The 14,999-nt window shown below is 44.2% G+C and overlaps 1 long non-coding RNA gene across 1 annotated transcript; it reads right to left on the bottom strand.

The window, feature by feature from the left end:
• Positions 1-1,913: 1,913 nt before the first annotated feature.
• LOC309343279 lies at positions 1,914-7,691 on the bottom strand. Its single transcript, XR_014157233.1, has 3 exons — positions 7,588-7,691; positions 5,925-6,052; positions 1,914-4,991 (listed from the first exon to the last, which is right to left on the bottom strand). It is a non-coding gene; the product is annotated as an uncharacterized lncRNA (long non-coding RNA).
• Positions 7,692-14,999: the final 7,308 nt, after the last annotated feature.

Genomic DNA, 14,999 nt, shown 5'->3' with positions numbered 1-14,999 from the left:
GCAATCACATCACGTGGGACAGGAACATAGGAAACTCCCATATACCCAGGCTGTGTATATATTTATAGCATATATTTACAGCATATTTAAAGCTTTTGCCCCATTTCCCAAAGTGATTTCACAATAAAGACATACATATATACAGACTGGGTTATCCACACCTCTCCTTGTTCTGCTGCTTCCGTCACCCTCCTGGGGAAAAAACTGCTCTTTAGTGCTCAATCGGAGCTAACAGGAATTTGGGTTTTGACCAGATTGCCATTTGTTCTGATATATCACTAAAGAGCGGGTTTTCCCTTGGAATTGTACATTTTACAATTTTTTATGTGCTGTGAGCTGCCCAGAGAGGCTGGGAAAACCCAGCCAGATAGACGGGGTATAAATAGTAAAATCATCATCATCATCATCATCATTCCTTTCCCAATTCTCTAGCTTTCTAAAATAAGCAGGGAGCCTCCACAGAAACAAAAGGATCCCTGTTGCAGATGTTTGCCTACCCTGAGAAGGAAGGCAAATGGGAATGGCTGCTGCAGCAGGTTTGAATTTATCATGCTTGCCTCCCCTCCCCCTCACATGCTTAAATTTACCTGAAGGCAGTTTAAGAGTTAACAATATCAAGATGGGCAGAGAGAATCCTTGCATGAAGGAGCTCCAAGATTGCATGCAGGGATGGTGTGGAACTGGGGGCAGAGATGCAGAGGCAGAGACCACATTTATATTTTGCCTTGGAAAGCAACATACCAAAGTTATGATGCGCAGATGTGGTTGGAGGGGAGGAAAGGGGTAAAATCTTCTTAATAAATCCATTCCACGCCTGCAGAAGATGAGACAGGAGTCGCATATTCAACCATGTCATTTTGCTGAGCCAAAAGCAAAAGTGTTTCCAAATCCATTTGTTCTGTTCTGCGGCAACTCTGCTTATTTTGGGCTTTCAGGGAGCTTGGGCTCCCCTCCAGCACCTCGGAGATGCTAAAGAAGCAGAGGGAATAAGAGATGGATCCTGGTCTGAACACATGCCATGAACCCATTAGCTGGCCTTAGCCCCTTCTGCTATATCGGGAAAACAGTTAAGTAATCCACCTTTTAGGATTGTTGTAAGTATTACAAATAGGTGAAATATGTGAAGTGCTTTAAACACAATAAAGCAATGTATGCTGCTGTAATTGTAATTGTTATTATTATTTACTGCTGTTAGTATAGCTGTTGTTCAGCTGAAAGAAGAAGAAGAGTTTGGATTTGATATCCCGCTTTATCACTACCCGAAGGAGTCTCAAAGTGGCTAACAATCTCCTTTCCCTTCCTCCCCCACAACAAACACTCTGTGAGGTGAGTGGGGCTGAGAGACTTCCGAGAAGTGTGACTGGCCCAAGGTCACCCAGCAGCTGCATGTGGAGGAGTGGGGAATCGAACCAAGTTCACCAGATTACGAGTCCACCGCTACACCACACTGGCTCTCAAGCACCAGGCAAATCATTCCCAGCAATGTTTGTCAATATCCCTTTTGTCCATCAGCAGGGCCGAAGCTTCCTAAAGTGTTGGACCAGATGCAGGTGGCACTGTGGTCTAAACCACTGAGCCACTTGGGCTTGCTGATAAGAAGGTCAATGGTTCGAATCCCCGCGACGGAGTGAGCTCCCGTTGCTCTGTCCCAGCTCCTGCCAACCTAGCAGTTTGAAAGCATACCAGTGCAGGTAGATAAATAGGTACCGCTGTGGCGGGAAGGTAATCAGCATTTCCATGCGCTCTGGTTTCCATCGTGGTGTTCCGTTGCTCCAGAAGTGGTTTAGTCATGCTGGCCACATGACCCGGAAAGCTGTCTGTGGACAAACGCCAGCCTGAAAGCGAGATGAGTGCCACAACCTCATAGTCACCTTTGACTGGACTTAACCGCCCAAGGGTCCTTTACCTTTTTTTTAACCTTACCAAGATTCACAAATCATGATACACATGGCAACATCTCCCAGCACGGACTGTGTTCTCTGTGTCTGCCCCTGGAATTTCTGCAACCTGTAATGTGCAGAGACTGGGATGTTCAAAGAGATTCATGCCATGGTTTTCAAGTGGATTGCACAGACTAGGTGATGCTGAATCAGCACCACCCATGTCAGAACCATGCTATACATTTAAAGCACATTCACAGTCACAAGAAAAAAACTGAATTTTGGCATGATCCTTCCCCTATGCCCATTGGTCCACAGTAGGAACAAGCACCCCCTTCAATCCGTGGGATTTGCACTGATTCATGCTTTACACTCCAGTCCATAATAACCAGCTACATCAAGCAGCCATTTCATTGGTTTAAAAGAAACTCATTACTTTTCTGACCAAAATGTTACAGATGTAATCATTCCCCCTGATTATGATTATTTTACACACTGCAGGGTGCCAACAATAATAAAAATGTAAACATCACATTATTTTTTCACCTTAATGTAACTTCAAATTAAAAGGAAGAAGAGGCCAAGGCGAGCCATAATATGTCTTGAAGTCTTTCCAAATGCATAACAAATAAATAAAGTCCTGTGAGATGCCGACAGCATTTTGAGAAGCCCGCTTTGCTTTCTCACTCTGCAGTTTCAATCTGATCCAATTTATGGGAAGGAAAATACATTTTCCTGAAAAATCTGAAGGGGGGAAAATTAGTAGAGGTTGGCACCAGAAAAATGATAGCGGAACCCTGCTGTTCTGTAGACACTCTTTAAAGAGATTGAAAATAATCAAGGTGACAGTAATTTTGTGAAGTGTCTTTCCAGTTTTGGAATCCAGATTTTAAAGTCTGAACTGGTGGGGGAAATACAATGGAAGCAAGGATACTGCTAACCCATTCAGTCCCACTGAAAGCTTCCTTCCTTCCTTCCTTCCTTCCTTCCTTCCTTCCTTCCTTCCTTCCTTCCTTCCTTCCTTCCTTCCTTCCCATCCCCATTTTATTCATAGGGTTTTATGGTATGCAGGGATTTTACAGTCGGCATCCATAGCTTATGACCCACCAAATTGAACACTACCCACCACTAGTCATGTATGCAATCCATCAGTAGCTCAATTAACTTCTTGATTTTACAGCTTCTGATGAAGGTGTAGCCTGGGATGTTTATTAACCCCTTGGGTGCAACCGCTGAACATGTCTGGTGTGGTTGGTGGGTCACATCTTGAGCAGGTCTGCTTTATGAGACTTGGGCTTCATGTTGTTGACTTGGCTGTGCTGGTGAAGGTGGACTTACCCTCCCAAATTTGGGGAGCATGCCAGGTGACCACGAGGAATAAGAACGTAAGAAGAGTACAAGACAAAAGTCTACGTAGTCCAGTGCTCTCTTCACAGAACCTAGCCAGATGCCTATGAGAAGCACACAAGTGCAACCACATTCTCCAAGTGCAGTTCCCTCCCAGCAACTGGTGTTCATACTCCTCTGACAGTGGAGGTGGAACATATTCATCAAAGTTCGTAGCCATTCATAGCCTTTTTCTCCTTGAATTTGTTTAATCCTCTTTTAAAGTTGTGCACGTTGGTGGCCACCACTACGTCTTGAGGGAGCAAATTCCTGACAGACAACTGTCAGGGATTATTTCTCCCCTGGATAGAGAGACATAAGGCTACATCCAGCACCTTTAACAACAGGGATGTGAAGCCTGTGGAACGACAAATGATGTTGAACTTGAACACTTGTCATCCCGGACCATTTCCAAGCTGGCTGTGGGTGATGAGATTTGGAGTCCAGAAACACCTGGAGGACCACATGGCCCCCACCCTTGCTTTACTGGCAGGGCTTGTTATTTGCTACCTGGAATGAAAGACAAGATGTGACTGCTCAATTCTAGAAACAGAGGCCAACTAGGCTGGTGGCTGAGAATTTTTTTTCAGCACTGGCAATGGGATACCAACCACCACCACACCTCAGGGGAGTTGAGGGGATGGGGCAAGCCAGAGGACACACACAGCTCAGTTACCACCACTTTGAGCTGGCTGCCTCAGATTGCTTAATGGTAGGGCTGGCTGGGGGAGTTGGGTCCATTAGGACATATGGGTCACTTCTGCACTGAACTCAGCCTGCCCTCAGCCAGGCTATCTACATCCTTATACTTACAACCAATCTAAGGAGTGGTAATGGCTGCCAGCTTCCTCCTCTTTGAATTCACTGAGGAAAGGAACAAAACCAGAATTCCTTGGCTCTGCCTAACATTTGCTCTTGCGCCACCTACTGGTGGACCTCCCTACCTTCCACCCTACCAATCCCAATGAGCTCCAGACTTCACTGAGGCCTGGTGCTATAGGCTTTCAACCTTGACAAATCTCCACCCTGTCCAGATCTTGGCCTGGTCCAGCATGTACCTAAAAACTCACCTAGGCTTACTTTCCTTTGGCTCAAACAATACAAATCCACGGTCAAACACACCTAACAAGAGATGCAACGTCAACCACAATTTTAACTTTCCAAAAGAGTTTTATCAATCACTGTGACACCGTTGGTCATCTTGCTGCGTAAATCTGCACACACACAAATGCGTCATACCATTGAGCTGGCATTTAGCCATTTACAGCTGGGTTTGTTTGTTTTTACAGGCATCATGCAATATATATTTTTATGTGGAAAATCTGTTTAGGGCCCTGATGGATAAGGCAAGATGAACTCATGTGACACACACCCTGCCCCCATTTTCCTGCAGAGTTTTGTGCTTTGTCGTAAAGAGCGGGAGTTATAGTTTTCCAGAGTATTAGCTATAAAAACGGAGCCTTGTTAAAGTTACAGTCAGAGGGTGCAATAAATGAGTTATTTCAGCATATATCAGAGTTCAGGGCTCTTCTTTGTGACTTGGAAGTAGTGCCATTATGTCGTGGAGAGACTCTGCAGCCCGGGACTTTCAGGACAAGTGCTATCTGTGCTGGAGCCTGGAAGTCACGTGGCCTCTCCTTTAAATAATGTATTCCCCTACAGTTCCAGCTCTTGACTTCTTCAAAGACAGTTTCTTTAAAATTTAATCAGTAGCTTTATCATCGCCTGCAGGAAAAAAGTGCCAGAGCAAAAGTGCTTTCAGAGCAAGGAAACCTGACATCTAATGAAATAGCACCTTTACTCATCTCTCTTCCCCACCCCCACCCCCTCCCCAATCGGCCACATTTTTGTTAATTTCTCCTACAAGTGTGCCCATTAAAAAGAAAAGGTAGGAAGACTCCGTGCACTGTGGTGACAATCTGAAGCACCATTCAGGTGACCTTGTTAGAGCCACTGCACAGTGACTCAGGTGGGATGCCATCCTTGTAAAGCTAGGCTGCCTGAACAGCTCTGCGTATGGTGCCAAGGACTCACTGAACACAACTGATGATGGGCAGGCCAGTCTCTTCCTAGTTCTTGTTAGTTTCACATGTGTTCATTCCTAAGGGCCAGTGTGGTGTGATGGTTAGAGTGCCAGACTATGACCTGGGAGACCAGGGTTCAAATCCTTACTCAGCCATGAAGCCCACTGGGTGACCTTGGGCTTCATGGCTGAATGAGGGCCAGTCAGTATCTCTCGGCCTGACCTTGCTCACAAGGTTGTTGTTGTGAGGTTAAAATGGAGAGGGAAAGAAATGCGTACACAACCTTCAGTTCCTTGGAGCAAAAGCAGGATATAAAGATAATAAGTAAACTATTTTGCCTCATCATTATGCCATTATTATTATTATTATTTTAAATCATGCATTTTACATTTATTAAGGTGCAGACTTTGAGCTTTAATATATTTATATTGCATAAAATTAGCATTTTTGGATACATCTTTTGCCCTAAAATACATTTTCCCCCTCATCGGTGTATTAGTCCGGAAAGTGTGATTCAGGCTGGTTTGCTTAAATATGAAGTGCAAATGAAATAGTTGTGCATCTCTACACACTGAGCCAGCACCATAATCTAAACTGGAAAGCATGTCTCACCTCTTGAAAATATGGCACTTACTAATCAAGAGGTCCAGGTGGTGCTTGCTGTGATTCGGGATGGGCAAATGAGTCACTTTTGTTTTCTCTCAGTTTCTCTCTCTCTTTTTTCCAATCTGAAGTTTGGTTCTGCATATTTTCACACCAATGCTGGTTTTTTTATTAATTTAAAAAAGTCCAAATGAAAATTGTCAGCATTTTTGTGTGCATTTTTTGTACTGTACACCTTTCTTTTTTGGTATGCTATTTCCCCTAATATATACCTTTATCCCAGTATGGGCATTTTTGTCAACTTTATTTGGCTGGAGAACCACACTGCGAAATTTGGAGATGTTAGAATTTGGAAGGCTGGCTGTGCTTCGGAGGTTGGTGCAGGAGATGATACAGTGGTACCTTGGGTTACAAACACCTTGGGTTACAAACACTTCGGGTTACAGACTCCACTAACCCGGAAGTAGTACCTTGGGTTAAGAACTTTACTTCAGGATGAGAACAGAAATCGCGTGCCGGCAGCGCAGCGGCAGTGGGAGGCCCCATTAGCTAAAGTGGTATCTCAGGTTTCAGGTTAAGAACTTATATGGCCTGTATCCCAGGGACTTGGAATGGATGAAAAAGTCTATTTATTTCTCTGTTTATTCATATATTTGTTCCATCCTATTTCTGCATTAATCTACCAAAAAGGGTGGAAAAACATGCACAAAAATTGTATTTAAATTGAATTTTTTTTTGCAGCATGCTATTTAAATAGGTATGTATGTCTTTTATATACACCGCTTCATATTTCAACAGAAATCTCTCAGCAGAAATCTCTAAGAAACGCAATACAAAACCTTTAACTGAAACACAATAAGGTAGAACTACTATGGCCACTAAACGGCGTTTCCGTGCGCTGCTCTGGTTCGCCAGAAGCAGCTTAGTCATGCTGGCCACATGACCCGGAAGCTGTACGCCGGCTCCCTCGGCCAATAAAGCGAGATGAGTGCCGCAACCCCAGAGTTGGTCACAACTGGACCTAATGGTCAGGGGTCTCTTTACCTTACTATGGTCACTATTAATCATGACAGTTACAGATAGGTAGCCGTGTTGGTCTGCCATAGTCAAAACAAAACAAAAAAATTCCTTCCAGTAGCACCTTAAAGACCAACTAAGTTAGTTCTTGGTATCTGAAGAAGTGTGCATGCACACGAAAGCTCATACCAAGAACTAACTTAGTTGGTCTTTAAGGTGCTACTGGAAGGAATTTTTTTATTTTGTTTTGATTAATCATGACAATCCCACATGTTATCTAACTTCATTAAATACATTCCTCTAAGCAATGTAACCATATGCAAAACTTAACAGTCCAGGGAACATCAACAGGCAACAAAGCACCCTAAACATATCATAAGTATATTTTTAAAGCCACAAAGTAAGATCACCAAAATCATTCATCTGCATATTCACACCACACCGAACCACACGTCCGCACTGCACAAAACTGAGCATGCAACCTCCGAGTATGCAATTGCTCACCAATCTCCTTAACACCCACCACATCACTCCATTCTCTCTCCGGTAAAACACTTCAAAGTTGAAGGAACGAATAAATACGTTTCAGTGCATACATTTCTAAATGTGTTTGATCCTAAAATACCCATTTTAAATGCACTTTGGCATGTTCTTCTGAATCAAGAGCCGCATCGCACCCTTTGGAGAAGTGTGAAATCCAAACAATAATTATGTTCCAATCCACACATTAGTCCAGGAGGCAGAGGTAAGATCCATTTGCAATGGGATGGACAGGATTCAAATTTCCCAAGCACCCCTGCATGAGACCTGGGGGAAGAAGGTAAGTGTATGTGTGTATGGTGGCAGTAATAGTGGTGGACATCTTCAGAACTACACCCAGCATCTCACCCCTGCGTTATCATATATGAAAAGCTACATATCGAACACTTGCCTTTTGGCTTTCCTTTGCAGTTGCATGTGTACTTCCACATCACAGCATTTGACCTAAGCCTGCACAGCTGCTGAGAAGCTAACTGAAGACTTGTCCTCTGCGGCCTTGTCCAAAACTAAATCTATTAGGTGGGGCAAGGAAAGCAACAATGTTTGCACTTAGGTACCTGAGCCAGTATCTTAAAAAGCAGAGACATCACCTTGCCAACAAAGGTCTGTACAGTTAAAGCTATGGTTTTCCCAGTAGTGATATATGGAAGTGAGAGCTGGACCATAAAGAAGGCTGATCGCCGAAGAATTGATGCTTTTGAATTATGGTGCTGGAGGAGACTCTTGAGAGTCCCATGGACTGCAAGAAGATCAAATCTATCCATTCTTGAGGAAATCATCCCTGAGTGCTTACTGGAAGGACAGATCCTGAAGCTGAGACTCCAATACTTTGGCCACCTCATGAGAAGAGAAGACTCCCTGGAAAAGACCCTGATGTTGGGAAAGATGGAGGGCACAAGGAGAAGGGGACAACAGAGGACAAGATGGCTGGACAGTGTTCTCGAAGCTACCAGCATGAGATTGATCAAACTGCGGGAGGTAGTGGAAGACAGGAGTGCCTGGCGTGCTCTGGTCCATGGGGTCACAAAGAGTTGGACATGACTAAACAACAACAACAACCTGAGCCAGTAGAGGGTGATAGAAAGGCAACCTGTTGCTCAGCTCACTGATCCATTCACTTTTAGTATGCTTGTTGGTAAAGTAGATCACATCCTCTCAGGCTTACTTGCTTTCTGCTTCTTCTCCAAGGTCTGTTATGAGCAGGTACCCCCAAACTCAGCCCTCCAGCTGTTTTGGGACTACAATTCCCGTCATCCCTGACCTCTGGTCCTGTTATCTAGGGATCATGGGATTTCTAGGCTAAAAACAGCTGGAGGGCCGAGTTTGGGGATGCCTGGTTTTGAATATGAGTCAGCTTCTGCTAGTGTTAACTAATTGGCTCCATCTTGACCACATGTAAAACCTATACACAAGTTTTCTTTATCCTTTCAGCAGTCTCATCGGACTATTTATTTCTGGACACCATTGCAGTATATACCCTATTCTGGTTGATAGCAGCTCTCCATAGTTTCAGGCATGATTTCAGATGCTGCAGCCGGGTTCCGTTGCCCTTTGAAGCTGCTAATGCCATGGATTGGACCTAATGCCTTCTGCATGCAAGCAGGTGCTGTCCTTTTCAGTGGTGGCCCCTCCTCGTTTTTAAAGTTCAGGTGCATTTATTTGGATGTGCAGAGATTTGTGGCTAGATGCATCGCAAGCCATCTGCAAGCTCCTCGTTTTGCAGGAAGAGTGGAGAACTTCACCCCTTGCTTCGACTGGGACGAAGGCTGAATCTTCTGCTCTTATAAGATTTGCTCGCTTCTGGCTGAAGGGCATTCCCAAAAGACAGGTTAATTTTTAGGGGTCGGTTATAGCTGTAATAACATGGAGACACAGAATTGATTACTGTCTCCTCGACAATTTGTTTTTCGAAAGGATGCTCAAGCAGTGATTTCAGTCACAGAATGATTTGTTTGTCGGCGGGGGGGGGGGGGGGGGGGGAGGGGACATAGCAGGAACTGTGTGCCAGAGCATGGTTAAAGGTTAAAGATATCTGCCGATTGCAAAGGACAGTGGAAAACGGCATGTCAGAAGGCGGGAGCCACCTCATCAGAACCGAGCAGCCTCATCTGTTGGGAATCTATTTTACTAGCAAAAGGACTGCTGTGTTGGTGGTGCACGATTTCTTGAAGCAAAGGTCTTAACCCGAGGTACTATTTCTGGGTTAGCGGAGTCTGTAACCTGAAGCGTCTGTAACCTGAAGCGTATGTAACCCGAGGTACCACTGTATGTGTGTTTCTCTCTATCTGTATTTCAGGCCAGGACCTTGTAGGAGTGCTGGCGAAACTCAGCGGAAGGCAGACCTAACCGCAGGAAATCAGCACCATGGCCAGTTCCTTGTGGAGCAAATGTCAGAAACTGGACCAGTGTTTCTCAAACGTGGGACTACAATTGCCATCATCCCTGACCACTCACCCTGCCAGCTAGGGATAATGGGAGCTGTAGTCCAAAAACAGCTGGAAACCCAAGTTTGGGAAACACTGCCTTAAGCAATGACGACAATCTAAGCAGGTCGTCTGCTCAGCCAAGTTTACAATGGAAATCAACACATCATTTACCTGCTCTTCAGGTTACATAGACAATAGGAAATGGGGGTGATGGTGAGCAAAAGGAAGAAGCCTGAGAACAGGACAGGAATTCATCGTTCTTTTGAGCTAATTTGGATTGAAATTGTTGCAGTTCAGAAGAACCGTGTTCTAGATGAGCTTCTAGATGAGCCAGGAGGCATTTTCTTCCTCCCTACCACCAAGTCAGCTTCAACCATGCTGGGGGTTGGCTCTAGCAACTGTCTGATGCCAACTTTTTTGCCCCAAGCTCTGCCCACTCTGATGGCAACATCTTAGAAGGGTCATGTGCTCATTTCCAAGGTGCTGGTTCTGGTGGACTGGGGAGCATCCTGCTGCCCTCTGCCAGCTATATAATGTATTCTTTTTAAACAGATCAAAGCAACAGTAGCCAAATATGTAATAGGCTTGAGAGGACAGGAGCATCTTAACCTTCCATCATAAAGTGAGGAAAATGTTAAGTGCTGTATAAGGATCTGCAGTGAATAACCATTCACTCTGTTTTATTTAATGAGATGAAAGCGACCTGCTGTTGACCTGGCACATGAGTGGTGTCGAACTTTTTGCCCTGGCTTGGCTGGAACTGAATCCAGGGATTCTCAAGCTCCCTTTTCTCTGCTGAGCATGTTTTCTCAAGTGAACTGATTCTCACTGCTTCCAAAAACAAGAGGCTCCCCACCCCATGCTTTGCATTCTCTGAAAAGCGATTCTTTCAAGAGGTATAGAAGAGAGGGGTTTGCAAATACCCGGAAGAGTGGTTAGAAATGGGAACACACAAAAACAGAGTTCTTGTAAGGTAAAGCGCATTATGATTTGGCGAGCTGAAACAAATGCTATTATACATGTAAGGGTGAAATATGTGATTGCGCTGAGGAAGGTACCTGAGAGAGCTAGCTGTTTGTTTTTAATATTGCGGGATCAGGAGCTTGGTGTTCTTTGGAAGGAAGGGGAAAAGGCAGCTTGCAGTGCTTTGATACAATGGCGCCTGCTTTCTTTGGCACATGTCTACTGATATTTCAATGGAACACCACTTACCTTTCACAAGCCAGCTTTGATTTAGCTTTCTCTGCTTCCCCATGCCATAAAACCATCTGCAATGCTGCCCTGACATTTTTGACAGCTCCTCCTCCAGCTGCAGTGCTTTGTCAATTAATCAGTTGGGTTAATTGAAAGTAATTTTTATTATGTGTTTTTACATACAATTAAAAAGAAAAAGAAAGTAAAGAATAAATGAAGAAAAATGAAAACAAAACCATGAAAAACCAAGGTCACAACACAAAACACCTAAGGATTTCCCTTCCTCTCCTTCTCTGATATATTTTCTTTTCCCTCGCTTCCAAGTTACCAAGTTCTACTCTTCTTACTACTCCTACTTCCACTTATACTGCTGAATTTATTCAAGTCCTGCTAATCTGTTTACTTGTTTATACTGATTTTTAAAATACTGTACAAACATTTTCCAATCCGTTTTGTATTCTTCATCATCTTGTTCTCTTATCTTACTGGTCAGACCCACCAGCTCCACATATTCCAACAACTTAAAGTGCCATTGCTTCATGGTCAGTACTACACCTGTTCTCCATTTTTGTGCAAGCAAAATTCAGGCTGCTGTAGTGGAATACATTTTTTTTTAATATTAAAAAAACATATTGGGGGACTTAAAGGTAAAGGGATCCCTGACCATTAGGTCCAGTCGTGGCTGACTCCATTAGGTCCAGTCGTGGAAATGTCGTTTACCTTCCTGCCGGTGCCTATTTATCTACTTGCACTTTGACGTACTTTCGAACTGCTAGGTTGGGAGGAGCTGGGACAGAGCAATGGGAGCTCACCCTGTCACCCAAAGGGGAAAAGCAATACAATTAAGAATAAAGCCCAAAACACATTTAAAACAACAAAAAACATGATGGAGATTGCTATGAGATATGCACACGCCATCTCAGAGAGGGAGGGCTTGCATTCAGCTAAGTTCTTTCACTCCTGCAATGACGTCTGCTTGCATAAGGAAACTTCCTCTTCTCCCTGTGTTGTCCAAATCAGTTCTGGTCCCCCTCAATCCCCCCACAGCAGATTCCATGGCTAGGGGGCACGTGGGGCACATAGGGAGAGAAGAGGGAAGGGGAAGTTATTGTTATTTAACGATTTTTTAGTCATTTCCTCTTGCCTAAGGAAACCCAAAGTGACTTGCAACCAACCCCCCTCCACATAAATACATTAAAACTGGGTGAGAGAAAAGTTAGTGTGCATGCTAACTGTCCCCCAAGTTATGCTGTTTTCTTATTTCAGAAGATATTTTCCTTCTGGATTAAAGTTCCCTCTCCTGCATGGCCCTGGACAACATACTACAAGGCACATAAAAATTGATGGCCCATTACAACAACCCCCAAAGCCACAGCATGATAACACCTTGATTAGGACCAGCCAGAATGTCGCAAAGTCATGTGCAACCTTTGGAGTTTGCTAGAACTCTCCACCAGACTGGATGTCAAGTGCAACAGAAACAGTGTCCCAAAGTCTGAAGTTCACCGGAGGCAGTGTGTTAATTAATCAACAGCAACAAATTCTTTAGCCAGTCAACAACATTGACACAAATAAAAATAAATAAAAGTTTGTGGCATTTGCCCGTTATTTTGGAAATGCCTGTACAGGGGGAGAGAAAGGGTTAATAGGTAGACCAATAGAAAGCCCAGAGGCGGAGCCTACCTGTTTTTAAAAGGCTTAGCCAGAGGTTTAGACAGTAGGGGAAAGACAGTAGGGGAAAAACTACAATCTTCGTTGTTAACTTGAGAACCTGACTGAGACTAAGTGATTTACCTGGTTGGTTCTCCCCGGATTAGTGGTGTACGGGTCAATAGTCCGTGAGACGACTGGGGGCTCTGTATGAATGCCACACAGTTGAGAAGGAAAGTGAAGGACTATTCTCAAATATCTACTAGTATATAGAAGGTGGCTTGTATATCCCTTGCAGGGAATCAAATGAGCACAGTGAATGATGCACTGAAACTGCTTAGCTAGAGGCCACTGAAAGCCCCTGACAGATCTGTCAGCTGGACATGTCAACTTGTCAATCAAGAGGCTGACCTCGCTAAGAACAAGGAGCGAGATACCCCATCCCATCCCACCCTGACTCTTCTTTCAGGCGCAGCCTACAGCCATGAAAACAACCAGCCAGAAACTTGTGAAGAATGGCTGCGATGTTGCAGCAGCAGTGGACACAGCAATTTTCAAGGGTTCTTGCATCCCGAGTCTCACAGGAGGAAAAGATGTGTATCTAATTTGCTATTTTTTTTTTGAAAAAAAGCAAAACACAGCCACTGTGGTGCCTGGCAGCTGTGAAAAGGTTAATTTAGAACCTAAAGACATGGCTGGAAGCAGTAATGTGTCCTTGGCATCAGCCGGTGATAGTTTGTTCCAATGAAATTTGATGATGCTTGTAGATTCAGCGATTGAGCATGTTGCTTAATAAACCCTTGGCTCATTGAATCTTAATAAACCATAGCCAGGCTTGGAGGGTGGAGATCTGTGAGACCTTAGGAGGCTTCCTTTCGCCCACATGTTGACACTTCTCTCAACCCTTATTAATCTCTACTGTCGTTTCGCTAGGTTGCCTCTGGACTCTCAGCTGCCCTGATTGTTCCAAGTGCAAGCCTGCTCATTGCCTTTTAGAAAAGTAATAATAATCTGATTTCTAGAATGTCTCTCTCACCCGGTCTTGATAGCCGTTGAAGACATTGATCTGTCAATTACGACTTGTTCCCTTGGGTGCCAGCCCTTTTTGTCCTATACAGAAGATCCGAGCGGTTGAATTATGGATGTATTTACAGGGTTGATGTAAAGATAACAAGATAATATATGGCAAGAGCTTTGAGGGCTTTGGGAAAATGCTATATAAATACTATTTGGGCTTCTGGGACCATTCCTTTGCTTTTTAATGGCCAAGGGTGGCTGGTTGATGTTTCTCCAAAGGAAGCTAATTGTTAGACAATACAAAATGCAAAATACAAAATTCCTTCCAGTAGCGCCTTAGAGACCAACTAAGTTTGTTATTGGTATGAGCTTTCGTGTGCATGTGTTGGTCTCTAAGGTGCTACTGGAAGGTTTTTTTTAATTTTTAATTTTGTTTTGACTACGGCAGACCAACACAGCTACCTACCTGTTAGAAGATAGTGCCTTGATATCTAGAGATCTCTCTTTGTCATCACAGGAGGTGATCCCAGCTAAGCAAAGTGGTCATAGGAACATAGGTGGCTGTCTACCAGCTCCATCTGGTCTGTTGGCTGAGACCCTACCTGTTTGCACTCTGCCTCACTATAGTGATATACGCTCTGGTTATCTCCAGCTTGGACACTACCACAATGTTCTCTACATGGGGCTACCTTTGAAGGTGACTTGGAAACTACAATAAATCCAGAATGTGGCTGCCAGACTGGTGACTGGGAGTGGCTGCCGAGACCATATAACACTGGTCCTAAAAGATCTACATTGGCTCCCAGTACATTTCTGAACACAGTTCGAAGTGTTGGTGTTGACCTCTTATGCCCTAAACAGCCTCGGCCCTGTATACCCAACCACAGGATTAAGAGTCTCATGCTCTACCAACTGAGCTATAGGAAGCTGCCTTATGCCAAATCAGGCCATGGGTCGATCTGGCTCAGTACTGTGAACACCAACTAGCAGTGGGCCTCCAGGCAAGAGTGTTTTCTCCACCCCACCTGGAGACACAAGAGATTAAGTGTGCTCCTACCATTGAATTACTGCTTTTCTCATAAGACAATGTAGTTTGTGTGTATGTTAAGAATGTAACCAAAATAACAGGAACCCTGCTGGATAAGACCAAAGACCCATCTAGTCCAGAGTCTTCTCACCCTTTGGGCTGACTGAGTGGAAGGAGGTGAGTCAGCCACTGAGGATTGGCTCCTAGGGTCATTCTGGAGAAGGCGTGTGGGAAG

This window comes from Podarcis erhardii, assembly GCF_964252035.2.
Source record: "Podarcis erhardii genome assembly, chromosome: 5".
Lineage (NCBI taxonomy): Eukaryota > Metazoa > Chordata > Lepidosauria > Squamata > Lacertidae > Podarcis > Podarcis erhardii.
Note: the sequence above shows the minus strand (reverse complement) of the source record. Positions and strands in the feature narration are given on the sequence as shown.